The following is an 18984-nucleotide window of genomic DNA, read 5'->3' as shown; positions in this document are numbered from 1 at the left end:
TCCAGAAGGTGACCACTGGAGATGAGAGCATGTTCATGATCTCGGGGAGGACAGCTCAGGGGCAACGTGCACGCCTTGGAAGCAAGTGTGAATGATGGTTGCGTGGTGGGTCATTACTAGGCAACAATCAATCCTCGATGAGCCCTTCATGCTACATGATCCCAGGATGCTTCTTAACAATAGAAGCTTGCTTTTGGGCAGGGACTTGCTGAAAGTCTACGGTATACGTGGATGAGTTAAGCATGAGCGAATAATATCTGTACTTACAGCACGAACTGGCCAAAATCACTCCAGTGTATTTCGTCACAGAGATGAAATCCTGGCTTCAGTTCCACGCAGGTTTCTTGGATCCAGGCGATACCCCAATGAAAAAAAAGTGCGGCCCCACCACTCTGATCACGATCCCTGAAAAAGAAGATTGGACGGCACATTAACTTCATGCTTACGCCAGTTTGATGCAAACATTGTCATAAATAACTCATTGCCTTCTTTGGGAAAAGGATTAATCAACAATAGATGAGAGAAAAGAGGGCAGATGTTGAAAAAGGAGGGAAAAGTAGGAAAGGGGGAAGGTTTTATTTTTTTTAGGTAGCGCTTATGCCTAAGCGCTTTACATAGAACACATTTGCATACATCAACCAAAACCGCGGTTTGTACTAATTTATGGTCCTCGGGAGGATTAAAGGCAGAGTTGGCCGTGCGGGGATTCATGATTCAAACCTGTGACCTGCAGATCAAACATAAATGACAGCGGCGAGCGCTCAACCAGCTGAGCTATCTTAACAGCAGATTAAGGAAGAGAGCCAGTGAAACACACCCATTGAAAACACCAACCATCAGCCACTGAGCCGCTAGACCACTTCTAGGGATCTTATTCGTTGTTGAATTATAAATCATGACTACCCTTTGGAGGCCGCATTAGTGGACCGTGTGGCAAAGCAATGCAAGTTCATCCTGAATTCCCATAAGGAATCACTGTAGGCTCCGCCCACTTCAGTTGAGCTGTTTTATGTGGCTGCATTGTTGGTGTGGTCATGTTAAAGTTGTGTCTGAAAACCATTAAGGCACAACATTTCGGATTACAGATGTCTGTAATGACGTTTTGGAAGCCACCACTGCACTTGGGAACGCCTGTGGTGGTGGCAGGCGTTAGTGTGCGCTTGAAGCAAACATGATCGCTGCTGGAGTGCTTTGTTGCTGTTTTGATGCTAGCGGTTATGTTCAGTGCTTTAAGTGGGCCGGGGCCTGCCGGGGCCGGGGCCCGGCAGTCTCCAGAAAGTGGGGCTGAGCCAGGGCCCAGCCGGGGCCCCTGTCCCACAAAACATTGGCAGGATGCATTATCCCGCCGCGGCCGCAGCCGCGACGGGAGATGCCCCCGTCATTATGTCGGCCACCGTCATTATGTCGGCCAAGCTGACAGAAGTGCCAGCCAGCCACAGCGACCCTGAGGCTGGCGACACTTCTGTCAGTTAGTGTAACTCCCTCTGATGACCCCTCATCAGGGTCATCAGAGTAAGTTACTGTCCCTTTGTTTTCCCTCCCCTGGTCACTGACCCCCGCGGGCTCCGTGATCTAATATGCAGATTAAATCACGGAGCCCGCGGGTTGGCAGAGGGTGAAAGACGCCTCGGGCTCAGTGATCTATGTGCTCTGAGCAGATAGATCACAGAGCCCGAGGTGCCTTTCTCCGTCGGCAAAGCTTTATAAAAGATGCCTTGTACTGTGTACGTTTCAAGCCATCTTTTATAAAGGTAGAAATATTTCTATGTTTATAAAAGACGGCTTGAAACGTGCACAATTCAAGGCATCTTTTATAAAGCTTTGTCGACGGACAAAGCCACCTTGCGGTTTGTTTTGTCCGTCATCAACGCTTTATAAAAGATGCCTTGAATTGTTTACGTGTCAAGCCATCTTTTAGAAACATAGAAACATGTTATAAATATCTATGCTTATAAAAGGTGACTTGAAATGTACACAAACCATAGTAAGGTAAGCACACATGTGTGCGTAACTTACTATGGTTTGTGCACTTTTCAAGCCACCTTTTATAAACATAGAAATATGTAACATTGCTATGTTTATAAAAAATGGCTTGAAAAGTACACACACCATAGTAGTACGCATACAAACATATAAATGCTCACATACATTTATATATTTCTTTGCGGACCTTACTATGATTTGTGCACTTTTAGGCCACGCCCACAATGAAAGCCACGCCCCCAAACGAGGGCCCCCCCTCAATTTCTTACCCCACTTAAAGCACTGGTTATGTTGTTATGTATGGTATTTGGCCACGCGGGTCTCTGTTTGTGTAGCCTGCCTTAACCAGCTGCATCGTCAAGAGTCCAGTGAGAAGAAAAAGCGTGCCCCCCCCCCCCTGAAACCCTCAAACTGGAGATTGCAGCAAGAAAGTCAATACGGACAAACTTTAACACTTTCAAGTACAAGTGTGCACAAATGATTAACCAGCACTGCAGTGGGGGTGTAGCCATGTACCAATGAACATTCACACCCAGGACTTCCATTGGGCCTGGGCTTTCCCCTGACCCCCAAGAGCCGGGACTCTGCCAGGACTCCCCTAGAGTTCCCGCTAGCCAGTGCCCGAGCCTGCCCGATTTCTACTGAGTGCTCAATTCTCAGTGGAAATCACTCCGGGGCTAGTGGGGAACCCCAGAGAGGCTCAGTGGAGTACTGGCTCACCACATAAAAACGTGAGCACAGTGCAACTTCTGTGGCCCCTTCACCCTCCCACCCCCGCCCAGATTGACCTGGATGTGAGGAACAATGGTGTTTCTGGTGACCGTGCGAGTGCCTGTAGGGGAAAAAGTACTCTCTGCAGCGGCCTTCCAAGGATGGGTAGCGCCAGTTCTTAATTTTCAAAACAATAAATGCCCGGGCTCACAATTTCCCTTAGGTGACTGATCTGGGCCACATACTTCGACACGAAAATAAGATTAGCAAGGTTTTGCGACTTTGTCTTGCAATCTTGTGGCTATTACACAACATGACACTTTTGCATCATGTTACACAGATCGATGTCCAGTGATATTTTAAAAGAGCTGGAGTGTAAATACCCATCCTGGCTTGCAGGAAGTTTTGAAGGGATTCTTTGCAGGAAAAGGCTCAAGTCGAAGGGTACACGCGGGTGGACTGCGTCTCCCCACTTTTTCCTGAGGGGGGACACTGTCCGCCAGGGTATTGTAGAGGCAGTGTGTAAAACAAGACACGTTGACTGTCTTTTTGAAATGATGATTTTAAGTGTCATCTGGGGATTTGATCCGCGGTCGCCAGGTTCACAGTTTGGGCACTTCACCACTGTTGACAGGCAGATGAATGCCATTCATAGCTATGGTCTCTCCCCCACCACAGTATCACACAGGTGAAAAACGCTATGCGCCAATGCGACCATAACAGCCTTATCCCTGACAGATACAGGAAGAAATGGACCTGATGTAACTAAAGATGGCAAGAGTAAGCAAACTCACTTAAATGGCACACATGCATGCAACAGACACAAAGGAAATATGCACCCCCCATGGTGAAAGCGGACAATAGGTCAAATGTGCATTTATACACAAAGAACATACTAGAAGCAATGTATACGCTGAAAGGCAACATGAACGATATGGATACATATTTTCCTAACATAGAAATGCAACAGTAAAAGACAGCCATCTTTGTCAAAATGGAAGTCACAGCATGCAATAGAATGAATTAAAACCTTGATGGTTCATGAATACTCAAACTGCTGATTTCAGTGAAATACAGATCTGTGCAGAGCACAGACTGTATCTGCCCGAACCCCACCATGGTTACAAAGACATTAGGGAGTATATGGACGGGTCAGGAAGGAACAGGAGAACAATTCCCAAAGCAAGACATATTTCTCGAAGATTAAAGAGCAACCAGCCTTTGAATGCCGTGTGCCAAATTATTAGAAGCTAAAAATTCAAAAGGAATGGATCAACCAAGCCATTCGTGGTTAAAACAGTAAAAACACTTGCATTCATGTTAGCTAAAATCGCAATAAACACAGGGTCAAATAATTCAGAGCATGGTCCTCGCACATGCGGCCCATGATTCAAGAATAAGGTCTATTCATTTGGGCTAGACACGGACAAGCACCTGCCTCGACTCCCTAGATATTCTCAGAACCAAGGCACCTAGCAAGGTCGACTACAAAGGTAAGCTAATACCCTTGGAAACGTGAATCTGTTACTGGATGGATTACACCAGAATAATTCTGAGTCCAAAAAAGCGGACAAACTCAAGAAGATTGCAAATTGCTGTTTTATTAGCAATGATCTAAAACAGGGAGCTACAATGAACATCAACGTACGCTCATTATCTCAGCGATTTCCACATGAAAAATAATGATATACTCTCTTTGTACATCAGAGTAATGTCATACTACGTGGCAATAGTGAAAAACCTATCAAGGGATATCGTATAGGATCTAGGATTGTTATTGGCTATTAAATAGCAGGTGGACATCATACCTCTTCATACTTGTCATTTAAGAAAAATCAGTTACACAGTATTTCATCGGTTTCTCACGATATAATGTCCTTTATATGGACTAATACAATTGGTTTGACATGCATGTGCCGTGCCTGGAACATTCAGTTCAATTAGCAGCACATAAGCCAAGACCGAGGTGCACGTAGATGCTGCCCTACCACGCAACTAGCCCAACATCTCTCATCACCCATGCCGTCTGCCATGGAATTCTCTATGTACTTGGCCTTGCAGAGTATTCATGTCCTAAGAACGCAACAGGAGTGAGGACGCTCTCTATCATGTCTGGAACTCCATGTTCAAGCCCTATTTTCAGCCTCTACTTGCGTGACAAGAGACCACGATTCTGTTCATTTTTCAAGCTTTAACTGTCTTTCATGAATTAAGACTTTGCATCTTCTGTGTTCTTTACTGCACCTTAACGTGAGAGGATTCATCCTCCGCACACGTTACTCTTCAGCGTAGATGGACCTCGACCTCATTTCTTGACCTCAGGCCAGACAGCCTCCCAACGCAGCTCCAACAAACTGTTATTCTACTGCGACACAGCCTTTCATTTTCTCTCCAAGGTACATTAGCTTAATAATTTTATGATACCAATGTCCAGTTTCTGTACAATGGCGCCTCCGCCTGCATTCTATTCGCTACTTGTAGCTAGCCTATTTGATGACTTGATCCATCTTGCATTTCAGCATATGTACATTCATTATACTTCTGATTTCTACAGCACTTTCGATCATGTAATCTTATACTATCACAGTTTTAAGGTTCACTTGATTCTTTACATCGTCATTTCTCCTCTAGGATTCAGACATTGTCTTCATTATTTCACACTTTGTGACGTCAGTCTATTTTTTTTAAGCTCTCTCTCATAACCCTTCCGGGATTTCCTCCAGCAGGCTGTCATCAACTCGAGGGTACATTAGATATGGTTATCTTAGTGGATGCAGTCTTTGGAATACTCTCTGCGGTATTGGTACAATAGCTGGTGTTAGACAGGGCATGGTCTCATGTCTCCAATACAAAGGAGGTAGGGGGGGGCAGGATCTCCTGCGGATGTGAGGGCACCTCTACAAAGGAGTTACTTTGGCTCGTGGCCTAGGGATAAGGGATAGCATCTTATTTAATTGGAGGAAAAGCAGTTCCTCGGTTTCTCTCGATCTACTCCCATTTTTGGCTCATGTGTTTATGTCCTGTCAATTGCTCAAGGTTGAGAAGTAAGGTGCCAGCCAATAGAAACTCAATGCTGTGCCACCCAGTATAAGTTGCACTAACCAATTAACTTCTTTAAAGATGACATGTATTCTCTAGCATCAATTTAGAGGTGGTCTCGGGTGGAGCCATCAGATCGAGCGTAACCAATGAAAAGACTAACCCCTATACCTTCCATATGTATACAATTCCCTTAAACAATCCCTGTACCTCATAGGTTTTTGTAACCAAGATTGTGTTGCGACGTCAATGATTACTTTTTTCATTCTGAATCCATTGTTGTGCCTGAAAAATGGGCTGAGCGCTTCAAGAGTGTACCTGCTTTTATGCTGTTCCTGCTTTATGTGGATTGTTAATAAAGCGGGCTTCGCCTTTGAGTCATGGATTTCACAGCCTACTATTTCCGCTTAAACTGGGTTTTTCCAGACCATTATTACACCATTACAGCATAGAACCTGGTGAAAAACAACTAAAGGTGAAATGTCACGTTACAGAACTGCAGTCTCAGGGGAAAACATTGGAATTGATTCCTGGGGTTTAAAAAGTGCCCATTTAATATTTTCAAACCCTATTGGAAGAAAATATCCTCTTGGTTGGGTGTGTGTGTTGATTTTATGAAAGGCAAATGCTCATTAGTCGTGTGCAATTTGGTTTGTTATGCAAAGCCAATTGAATGAAATGTGCATACTTCACCTTGATATGCTAACTTCTGGTGACATCCCATTTCATTGTGTATGTTAATGACCCCTAGTTTTAATAAATGCATTTCTGATGTGAATATTAAAAAAAAAACGGAGTACCAGAAGCACAGCCCTCCTCCCCACCCAAAACAGAAGAAGTACAACATTAGCAGCAGCAGTGCAAGCTACCTTTGCAAATAGAAGTGGGGCCGAATGATCAGCATCACACACCACCCTCTCACATGGAACAGGTAAGGTGGAAACACAGCCATGATCTCACGCCTAGAACAGATATAGCACTGACTGCATTACTACAGGCCGAAACGCTCAAACAGTATTTTACTCCCCACAGCAACCATTTAATACCTCACTCACGCAGAACAGCCCCCCTTCAGCAAGGGCGGTGCAAGTTGTCCCTACCACAACCACAACAGGCGGCATTGCTGCAAGTTTTGATTTCACAGAGAGGCACAGGATGCACCATAGGTGGAAGCTTAGCACGCACAGACGACAAATCGCACATAAGGAACAGGTGCATTGTGGGCCACACAGAATAGGACAGCATGCGCTGAAAGCTTGCCTCACACAGGGCACCAACGCAGTCCAAGCTGCCCCCATATAGAGCAAATAACGAAACAGCTGCAGTAGCACAAGTGTAGTTCTCGGAAAAGCTACATTAGGTATCTCAGCTCCTACAAATCAATTAACTATGGCCTTCAGCATTTAACGAGTCCCTCACCTAGAACAAAAATAGCATTAACTGCAGCATTACAGGGTTATTCCCTCATACACAATTGATCACTCACCAGAGCAACACTTTAATAACTCCCTCACACACACAGCATCTCACCTTGACCAAGGCTGGTCCAGGTTCCCCTCACATACATAGAACAGGCATGCCATGGCGGCATCACTACAAGCTTCCATTTCACAGAGAAGGGGCACAGCATGAACCTTAGCATTGAAAGCTTACCACACACGGATGAAGAATCGCTGACAAGCAACAGGTACGGAATGGGGCACAGCAATGCAAATCTCCATCTAGCAGGGAATAGAACAAAACGCGGTGGAACGTTTGTGCCAGTTTGATCACGCCCTTGAGCTAAAGTCTCTTGATATCACCATGCCATGCCCCCAAAACAGACCTTAAAGGCCAGAGAGGTGGTGTCAGCCGTGTTACAGGTGAAAAAGGCCTTGATGTCTGCACGGAACACTATATCTTTTAAAGCACCCGATTTAAACCTCCAAGTGCAGCCCGTGTGTCTGCTACCCAGCTTCAGTGAAATTGTCACTGGGGACTGATCCAGCAATGTGCGGGGTCTAATGTCAGCGTCAAGTGTCTTCCCCATTAGTAAGCAGGATATCAGAAACATGTCAATCCAGGAGGATATATCATGCACCGAGGAGTAAAAGGTGTATTCTCTAGTTTGTGGGTGTGTTGTGTGCCATGCGTCGCACAAAGCTATTGAATGTATAAGAGACTGCAGTCAGCGGGAGGCTTTAGGTTGGGGTTTAGGTGCTGCATTTGTTCTGCCGAGTGCTCGATCAAGGTTCAGATTCATGTCTCCCCCCCATAATAAAGGTATTCTGCAGTACCGAACCATGATCCCTCCAATTAGGTTAAAAAAACTCAGGGGAGTCAAATGTTACGACAATATGTATTTGCAAGCACCAGTCTGGTTCTTTCCAGGATACAGTGAACCATCACGTACCTCCTCTCGGAATCTGTGTGTACTTACTTTTTTTCAACACATTTTAGGGTCTTGTGTATGAGTATCATGACTCCTCTGGACTGAGTAGTAGGAGGTGAAGTATCTGTTCTTCCCCCATGTAGGGGCTATATTGCGGCATATCCCTTCTTTAGCATGGGTTTCCTGCAGGAATAGAACATTGGCCCTATGTCTCTGTGGTAAGGACATCACCATGTGTGTTTTAGTAAAACCAGACCGCGGATATTCCAACTTGGTATTTTCAGCTGCGGAACTATAGCACATGTATTATCTCATTGTACATCAAGTATACTAACAGTCCAGCCTGCTATGCAATATGGAACCATAACCTCTGAGCACTCAGTTGCCAATGTTTTAACAGTTTCCTCCCAATAATTCCCTTGAACTGCACAACCAGCGCACAACCCCTCTGCGGACCACTTCATAGCACAAGGGCACTTTCCCCCTTCCCTCCGTCTCCCCCACCCCTAACCCTGCAGTGTACTGGTCCCTCCCTTCAAGTGCTGCCTCCGTTCCAACCTGGTCCAAGGGGGCGCATTTCCCCAAATTCACACAAGGCAACTGCAATGGGGTTCACTGTTGCCGCACAACACTTAACATTACATTTGAGAGGTTACATCCGTTATTTTGAGCGTAATGAGGTGGGGAAATATGCATTTCATACTACCATCAACTCGGATTAAACCTGGGATCCTTGATCATTATATTGAGTTATAAGATCTATTTAGTCGGGTATATTCTCTTCAGCAGGGACCACAATTGGATTGTTAACAGGGATCTGTGCTTCAATAAACTTCACAGCTTCACTCAGGACTGTGAAAAAAGATTTCCCCCAGAACTGGAGCTTCAGTCACGGCGGGAACAGCATAGCATATTGAATGTTCCACTCACGGAGCATCTTCTTTACCCCAATAAACTCTTGCCACTCCTGTTGCATCATGACGGAGAAATCTGGGAACATATGGATGGTTTGGGATCCTAGTCAGTTATTTCTTGTCACTGGTCAAGTCCCGATAACTCAATATTTTTGTGATGATGGGTCTAGGGAAGTACCCAGATTTGGGCCTGGGGGCCTGCACGCCGTGGGCACATTCCCACATGGGCACGGTAGCTCCTCGCAGTTGGCCGTCTCCCACACAACTCGGGCAGTTAGGAAGTTTTACTGCAGACCGAGCACACCGCAGCAGCTTATCTACCATTCACAGCACGTATTAGCATTGGATATTGCTGCCTCCTTAAAAGATATCCACGCAGTTGAGCGGAGCATCAGGCTAGGCAGCCATTTCTCTTGGCTGCTCAAGAGCGTGCCCCGACTGTGGATAGTGTTTTCCCACTATATGCCATCAATCGAACCGAAAGGTAATTACTGAGGCTAAAACTAGCCTTGAGCTGGGTTCCAATTGCGCTTTCGAAATATTCCATAGTTTCAGCCAAAAAGCAAGTGGCCGCTATCCCACTTTAGATTTTCCATAGACACAGATTTTGTGAGTCTTTGAAGAGTTTTGTAGAAGTTATTTTCCACGGTTATTAAATCTAGGCATTTACAATTTCCCCACAACTCTGCAGCATATAAAGCTGCCCTCGGACACCAATATGTATATATTTCCAGTGCAGGAGAAATTGACCGTCTTCCAAGCTTCACACAGAATACAGAAATTCAATCCATAAGAATGCATTGGAGCAGTTTTTCACTTAGCAATGTGGTCTCGCCACAAATAATTTAAAAGTATCCACTTTTTTTTCAATAGGGGCTCCTAGAAATACAAATTTTGAAGTGGTTTTATACTGTGGCCAAACATACAATTTGGGCAAAGGGAGAAAACCTGTACAAAATAAAATGTACCCTACAATTCATCAGGTATAATGTATACCCTATCAAAACTCAATGTTCACCTCAATGATCATAAATCGCGCAAATAATATGAATGCGAATTGTGGTTAATATCAATGGTATCTGTTCTCCTTTCATATTTAAAGTTTCCATGAAATACTAGTATTCAGATTCGTCAGATCATCCACAAATTTTCGGAGCACTTTTTACGCTCTTCTTCCTTCATGGCACTGCAAAATCGTGTTTCCAAGCTTCCAGTACTCCCAATTCTTTACACAAGTGGCACCATCTTAGTTCTCTCAGGATACACCTACAGGATCACAAAGCCTCCAGAGAACAAAGCATTAAATTGAAGACGCATGCTTATTACTCCCAATTTCCTGTTTGGAATCTTTGTGAGGAATTTCAGGATTCTATTGTGCGGTTTATATATGTTTCTATAGTCACTGCACAACTTATCATTTCTTAGGTTGTCATTTTGTTTAATCCAGTCATGAATAGGCAGTTTTCATTTCACCTTTCCAGGATTCTTTACGAATTGTTCCTCTGAAGGACTTATTTCCTCCAATGTGGATAGACCATCTTTAACAAATTCCATAAGAGTGGGTGAATTACCGTTCCTTAAAATACTACGCAAGACTTCAAACCGTGTTCTCTTGGTTAGATTTAAAATTGTGTGGAAAACCAAAGAATAAATCGATTGAATATCCAGTTCAACATGAATCTGAGTAATTGGGACAAAAAGAGTCAATTCAAAGTATTCTTCCCCCTTGCCCCTCAGATAGATTCAAATATTTCTCCTCTATCCCCTCTACTACTTCCAGGCCATACGCAACTGCTGAATTATTTTGGCCTTATAAGGTGGAACTAAAGTAAAAGAGCAGTATTTAGCTTTTATTTTCCTCGTTTGCACCACTAGCGGGGACATTTTCCATTGGAGGCTACAGGAAGCTGACAGAATAGTGGGGTTGAGACAATAAACCCCAATTATGTAAAATGACAGGCTAATCTTAAATCCTTCCCGGATACAGACCAATTAGATCATTTTTGAAACCATTGATACTCATGGCAATTTTATTACCATTGACCTGCAGATTATTTGCACCCACATAGCTACTCAATTGGTTCAGCGGTCTCTGCAAGCCCACCTGCGTGCTACGTAGCAACAGAATGTCATCAGCAAAAGCCGGGACACCCATTTGTTGATGCCAGTCTTCGGAGGGGAATATGTTGAGGCCCAGTTTAGGAGGGAATGTGCTCACTTTCTCCAATTACGCTAGGACATCAGATATATACACATTAAAAGGTATCTTGCCAAAACAGCTCTGACGCAGGCCTGTGCCAGTTTTCATTTCTTTAGAATAAAGTTCTCACTCGGATTTCGGTGTCCATGTATAACTGGATGTAAAAATTTAGTAACCCTAGGGAATGCCACAACTTGGATCCACAATTTCGGTCTAGCCACACAGCCAAAGTAGGCACATAGATAAACATATATCACAAATCGTGTACTGTAATAATCACTAATGTGCCCTGTAACGCATCATATGTTCATCCCATTTATTTATAGGCAAGCATCTCAAGCAATCTTGAAAAACATGGCAGTCAACTCAACCTGGGACTATTTTGAATTTGGCAATTTTGTCTAAACTGTTCAATTCCATGGATCTGGTGCCAGCTGATTGTTGCCTTTTGCTGCCATTTTCCAGCTACAAGTAAACCCACTTTGCTGTCAGATACCAAGTGGTCTTTATAAAAATAAAAGTTGCATTCAATGCATTAAGTGGGGTCCGCTAAATCAGTGGCCAAGAAATGTGCCTCATTGCATATTTCTAGTAGCAGAGTAGACTCCGCTGCATGGGGTACTCTGCCAACTTAAAATCCAAAAAAGTATGTTTAAGACTTGGGGATGGAGCATGGAAAAGGAGGTCTTCGCATGCTTTTTACCAATTAAACTGATGTACTGCTAAATCTGTTCAACTAACCAAAAGGCCTTCAGCACCAAATCACCCGGGTGCTTTTTAAACTAATTTGAGAATATCTTATCACTGTATCAGATGTGTCAGGTCACTTTTCTTGTTGAATATTTATTGGTTCATGCAGAAATGTTTGAAAGAAAACGAATTTTCTAAACACGTCATTCAGAGCTTCTCCTGTAATTCAATCAACATGGGTTTATTTCTCCCTCCATTCACATTTAGATTTCTGTCCTCTACTTACGCGGATGAAACCCACGTATAATGCAGATGACTGTATTCCCTCCTTTCTTGAGAAATCCATACCAGATACTATATCTTCATTGGATTCCTTTGATCAACTTTTCTTAGTCACAGCATATTTGCTTGAGCATTAAAATAAAAAAAAATGGGCTGATGCTTCCCCTTTATAAAAAACTTGGCTTGGACTCCTCAAACAAAGGAAATTATCCCATTTCAACCATACTCTTTCTGGGACAAATCCTAGAAAACGGTGCAGATCATCAACTTTCCCATCACTTACATCAGCACAGGTTATAGCAGATCTATCAATGTGGGCGTTGTCCTGGACGGAGCACTGTGGCATTTACCCTGCATAGTGTCAATGGTGCACTATGTTATGTGGACTCTGGTGAGGGCCATCTACCTGTGCACCTGGATCTCTCAGCTGGTTTGGATAGAGTTTACCCCAAGGTTTTGTTAAACATTATATCCTGGAGCATGGGTGTGGCCAGGACGGTCCTTGCTTGGTTTACCTCATTTCTGTGTAATTGATCACAATTTGTGCAGGTCGGCATGGTGCAGTCTGAATGCTTTCGCATGTACCGTCACCCAGGTTATTTGAAGCATACATGACATCTCTGTTGGACGTTGTGCTGGGGTCTGGCTTCGAGGTCCCCAAATATGCATATGACACCTACTTACATTTTAGGGTGTCCTCGCCTCCAGACCACCTCCTACAAGACTGTTGGTGCTTTCAGACTGCATGCATTTCCATTCTCTAAAACTAGCGCCTAGCACCAAATCTTTGCTGGGTGCCTCTCATATCCGTTCCCCTCCAAATTGGTGTCCTCTGTAAAATCTTTGAGCTTTACTTTGTACTTCATCCTGAAGGTTAAGATGTCTTATTTATCCTCATTTTGTTTGTACCAGCTCAATATTCTTAAACTTAATAAAACATGCAACTCCCTCTGATTTCCGTACAGGTGTCTAGGCTTCACATTTATCCTGCCGGGATTGTGACAATTCCATTTCCTTGGTTCTCGCAAATTCATCTTTGGCACCTCTGGAGTATGTTTTACAATGTGCAGCCAGACCTAGACCGGGCATATGAAGATTGGAGCCCATCAGGCCACTCTAATGCATCTTCACTGGCTCCCCACTCACCTTTACACTGTTTTCAAGATCTGCTACATTACCAAATCATTAAAGCCACCCACTGTCCAGGAATTGAGGCCACTCATTCCAAGGTTCAAACATGCTCTAGTCTCCTCCTGTAAAACATGCATGGAACATTTTACCTCCACCCATTCATCCTCCTACTATCCTATCATTTCAAAAAATGTATTTGTCTCCACATGTGTGCGCTTTATGAAAGAGACAAAGGTATTAAAACGGGAAGGACGGTGTGTGGCCATATATTATAAGTATTACACTCCCCCGTTTGGTCATGAAACTCCTCTGTGACTTGCAATATCCTACTAACATATGGTAGGGGTTCTCTATCCCATATATGATGTATGGGATTATTATTTCATTATGACTGTTTAGCATTTGGTCAGTTCATTCATCATGTGACTATGTAGGTTGGATTAGCAGCTCTAAAAGAAACGAATGTCCGATACTCAAAAAAAAATGGTAGGTGGATACATTTGGGGGTGGGGGTGTGAGTAGCAGACTTCTCTGGACCCTTAAAAAGGACAGTGCCAAATGTGTGCAGTGGCAGTATGAGATGCAGCACCACATTACGAGAAGTCAAAAAGGAGGGCTCAAGGGGGGTGTGGCCAGCGGGCTAATGATGCGGACGCGAGATGGCATTGCTCCCGTGACGCCAGTCAAATCCTGCATTAATCCTGCTCTAATTGCCAGGCTGTGAAGACCTAAAAAGCCTTAACAGCGTGGGAGACAATACTGCATACTTCTATCCAGCTCCGGAGTGAAACCGGGGCCGGACGACCCAGCTACAAAGCCTGCAAGAAGTGGGCCCGCGCAACGGAGGAATATCAAAATGGCCGCTGCAAGCTGCGGATGAGCGGAGGACGCCGCGTGCCGACGAAGGACCCATCCCGCGGAAAACCAACGAGACGGAGTGCGGAGGATCGTTGCTGCGAGCCGAGGTGTGGGCGGAGGAGCTTGAGGACCGCTGCCGTCGCTGCTCCCTTTTCGCAAGCAGGCGAGATCCGGCGTGTGGCTCCCTGCTTCCCGCTGGCATGGGGTGCCCAGGTCGGGCGGTCTCCCTTCCCTGCTAAGAGTCGGAGAGTGGGGGCGGAGTGACCCCGGTGGCGGACACAGGGGCCCCTGCCGGCGGTGACCTGCACCCACAAGGACACAGCCCATCTGGCGTACGCCACTGCCGCGGCATCGAGAAAGCCCGTGTGTCATTGCAGCTCGCCCTGGGGACAGAGCCACAACACCATCAAGCCGTCCAGAACTGCAACAGAGTCGCGGGCGCTCTGCTCAGCATAGAGCGCCTGCTGGACTCGCAGAGCGGCTTCCATCCATCTGCCTACATTTGACGGCTGCTTCATACGGCGGTAAGGAGGGGAGGAGGTGGGGGATTGGGGCCAAAAACACTGAATGACAATCCTGATCTGTTCCCCCACGGAACACTACCACCCATGGGGCCCCACTGTGTGCACCGTAAACCCGAGGTGCACGCATGCCTTGAAATGTAAAGACACTAAGTCAGCAGGGTGTTCCGTCGGAGGGGCCTGACTGGGCTGGGGCCCCCTCCTGCCGCCCCCTCCCTGCACTGATTACGCGGACGAATCCCCGTGGGCGCGCTCACTCGCAATAGCCCCATCAGCTTATTAACACGAACAGGCCTCCGCATGAAGTCCACGAGGGAATCAGAGAAACAACCAGTGTGACCCGTGCTATCACCAGACAAGCCTCACAAACTGTCCAATCCACCTGCAGTGTGCCACTAGCGAGGCCTCACATATAGGCGCAGCTCCCTGCTCCAGAAGGGCATTACTGGTGCTAGAGGTGGAGACACGTCACGGCATATCAGAACTGCCGCACATCAGCAGTAGTGTGCGTGACCGTGGGTCATAAACATTGAATGCATGGCAACATGACGGCAGAGGTCGAGCCTCACACCCCAGAAAGCCTGCCAATTCAGGCAACCAAACACAGTTGTCGTCGATAGGCAATAAAAAGTAGAGGGACGGACAACCAACAGAACAATTGTGAGATAAGCTGCGAGGCCACATTTGAAAAGGAGTGCAAAATAAGTACCCCACGCAACGGCATAAAGAGGATGGTCATCCCCATTACAAACTGGAGACGAAAAGTGGAGGGGGGAAAAGTTAACCCCAACAGACCCTGCATGGCCGGTGCCCTTGCCACTCCGGCGCTCAGAATAAATCGCCGCCTAAACTTCAAAAGACTCACGCTTACCTAATCCGTCCCCATCTCCTGCACACTGTGAAAGTTCTAGAGCATAACAATACGAGTGAGGCCCAGGAAGGCGATTGCAACAAACGAAGCGCACAAAAGCACGAACCCACGGCGGGTTTAGGCCCACACACAGGCTTGCATCCGATGCAACCTCAAACGAAAGCCTGCATCCTGTGCTCATTATACCCACTAGGAGGCAACGAAACATCATAGACATATCCGACACGGATCCACGTGGCTACCGCCCACATAACACTAGAGGAGCGGTGTGGTCACCCCCGCGCCCCCCAATAACATTTGCCTATCCACGCTTCCTCTGGTGCCTCCCTCCAAGAGAGACCCGGATGTCCAGAGCCACCACGCCAGAACGTCAGAAAAGGGGAAAGACAAGCCCAGGAAAACTTCCACACAAAGTAGAATAGAACAATATGCAACCACACCGGTGACTCGCTCCCCAGAGAGGCCGTCACTATCCGATACAGACTGCATTGAGGAAAACATCTCCCTCAGAGACATAATGAGCGCCATTGCCAGCTCTAGAACTTCCATGGAAAAAAATATGGACAGTATTGGCACAGACATGTCCCTACTAAAACATGACCTGCAGAAGCTGACCTCACGCACGGGGGAAGCGGAGGCACGAATCTCGGAAACTGAGGACAACCTACGTGGGGTGAACCGCCAGATGTCCGGCATGTTTACGCGTATAAAGCTCCTGGAATTGAGAGTGGACGACAGCGAGGGAAGATCTAGGCGAAAAAACAACGTTCGCATACTTGGCCTTCCCGAGAAGGCGGAGGGGGATTGCATGGAACTGTTCCTTGAGGAATGGCTTGTGGACACATATGACGCCCAGTCCTTCTCCAAATTCTTCTCTATTGAGCGGGCCCACCGCATCCCGACCGGCAAGATCACACCGGGTGCACCGCCGCGTACAGTCATCGCAAGGTTCCTGAATTATAGGGACAGAGATACGGTACTGCAGCTGGCAAGATCTAAAGGGACTGTCACATACAACGGATAAAGAATTGCCTTCTTCCCTGACTTCACTAGCGAAGTACAGAAAGCACACCAATCATTTGATCCGCTCAAGAAACACTTGCAATCAATGGGAGTCAAATATGGGCTAATCTTCCCTGCCCAGCTCAGAATATTCCACAAAAATACGACGGTGCACTTCACAGATCCTAAGGAAGCGTGGAGCTGGGCCGAAAGACATATATATGGCGATTGGAGCTCTGAGGGGATGAGGAGAGGGGAACGCAACAGACCACAGCCTGAGCGGCCACCGGAGATGGATCCGCAGCAACAACTACATTTGGAGAACCCACGGCAACATGAAGCATAATAAATAAACAACACTATGCAAGAAGGCCATATCATCGCAAATGAAACGCAAACAGAGCCCACACTTCACATTGCGAACTTAGGTGGGATAAACAGCACGGCTGGCAGCCAACTGAATAGCCGCCCCCTACACAAGGATGAGTACCCGGAGCATCATAAAGTGGTGCTCTACTGTCCAGCCCCAAGCCATACTTGCACTACAAGGACTGGCTAACGCGAACTGCAAGATCTGGCAGACTCGGGGCAGGCACATGTAGAATAAAGTTCAACTGTTTTGAAGTTTATATTGGGTCGACAGATGCTTCAGTTGCGGGAGGAGTATGGGGAGGGGGGAGGGGGGAGTTGGACTTAACGTTTTTATTCAATGTTTAACATGCAATGGCACAGAGAGCACAGTGAACAGGACAATCGCGGTGAAGCTGCCGCGACTACAGTCGAAGAGACACCCACCTATGCGAATCTACATCCCAAACAACTGATGGCGCCTGAGACTGCGTCAATCAAACAAAGGCTAATACTTATGGAATGTGAACGGGCTAGGATCCAGTATCAAAAGAAGACTGTTACTGCAACACAAACAGGCACTTCCCGGATATAGCTTTCCTGACTGAAACCATCTAGCGGGAAATGCATGCAAATTCTTCCAAATATCTAACTACCGCACAGCGGTGCATGCGGGTTTCTCCATGGGGGCGAGAGGGGTGCTCATACTAATTCATAAAAGACTTCTGCTGGAGATCAAGCATATAACGCAGGACAGAGGAGGTAGTTCTGTCCAAATTCAAGCAATGCTCTGGAGCCAAACCCTAGCACTTACGGCAGTGTACTCCCCGCCTACCCTTCTTAACAATCTGTTAACCGATATTACCCCCATCCTGGCAGCAAATCCCGCAGACATATGGGTAATAGGAGGGGACTTCAATGAAGTCATGGACAACATCCTGGATCGCACGCACTTGAGAGCCAGGAATCCTACCACCACTACCAAACTGGCCTCTTTCGTGTCTGCTATGGGTCTGTGTGATGCATGGCGTGACCTACACAGAGAGACTTGTCAATATTCCTTTCATTCTGGAGCTCATTCCTCAATGTCCAGAATAGGTTACTCTTTCTTACCATATCAAAATACTCAAAGTGTGCAGCGCATCCTTCCTCCCACGGGGAATCTCCGACCACTCCCACTACTACTTGAACTAGAAACAGCGAGACCTCGACCGCCTCCCACATGGCGACTAAAATCTTACTATCTGGGGTTCCAAGACCTACAAGAAAAAATAGAGGCAGCCACCTCCAACTACTTCGAGCTAAATGCAGGCTCGGTTGACGACCCTAATACACTCTGGGAGGCATACAAACCAGTCCTACGTGGCAAGATTATATCGTGGACATCGGCAAAGAAGAAGGCACAACGCGAACGGATCATCGAAGCCGAAAGAGAAGTTGTGTCCAGGGAAACGGAGCACATCGCCAACGACACCCCTGAAACGAGCAGAACCCTCACACTGGCGCAAAAGAAGCTTCATTACCTATCTCTGGATTGCGCCCAAAAAGCACATAATGCCATGAAGGCACGTCTATACGAAACGGGGGACAAAGCAGGCAAAATGCTTGCTTGGCTGGAGAAACGCGACGAAGGACAACAGAAGTTGAAGTGCATAAAAACTTCAGATACAGATCCAGTCTTCTCTGATGCAGAGATAGCAGAATGCTTTGCTGATTTCTAGGAGGACCGCTATAAACCCCCTTCCACAGCAGCAACCAGCACCATAATGAGCAGTATCAATCTCCCAACACGCACCACGGCGCAGGCCAAAGAGCTTGATAACAAAATAACGACTGATGAAATATCAACAGCCGTAGCCCAACTCCAAACAGGCAAGACCCCAGGTCCCAACGGGTTCCCACTTGATATTTGGAAAAAGCTAAACCACCTAGACATACCCACCCATTTGCTTAACATGTTTGAGCACTCCCTAACAAAGGGCGAGCTCCCACCAGATCTCCGGAAGGCCACCATTATAGTGATTCCCAAAAAGGGCAAGCCCCCAGATGAATGCACTTCCTAT

The 18984-nt window shown here is 46.2% G+C and overlaps 1 protein-coding gene across 2 annotated transcripts in view; it reads right to left on the bottom strand.

Moving 5' to 3' along the window:
- MYLK (myosin light chain kinase) overlaps nt 1-18984 on the bottom strand; it is a 1914870-nt gene that overhangs the window by 1544300 nt on the left and 351586 nt on the right. For both annotated transcript variants that reach the window (XM_069616671.1, XM_069616673.1), the window contains exon 3: nt 268-405. The gene's annotated coding sequence lies outside the window, so the exon portion shown is untranslated. The remainder of the gene's footprint in view (nt 1-267; nt 406-18984) is intronic.

The sequence above is a fragment of the Ambystoma mexicanum genome, chromosome 9, assembly GCF_040938575.1.
Source record: "Ambystoma mexicanum isolate Mex_15411 chromosome 9, UKY_AmexF1_1, whole genome shotgun sequence".
Classification (NCBI taxonomy): Eukaryota; Metazoa; Chordata; class Amphibia; order Caudata; family Ambystomatidae; genus Ambystoma; species Ambystoma mexicanum.
Note: the sequence above shows the minus strand (reverse complement) of the source record. Positions and strands in the feature narration are given on the sequence as shown.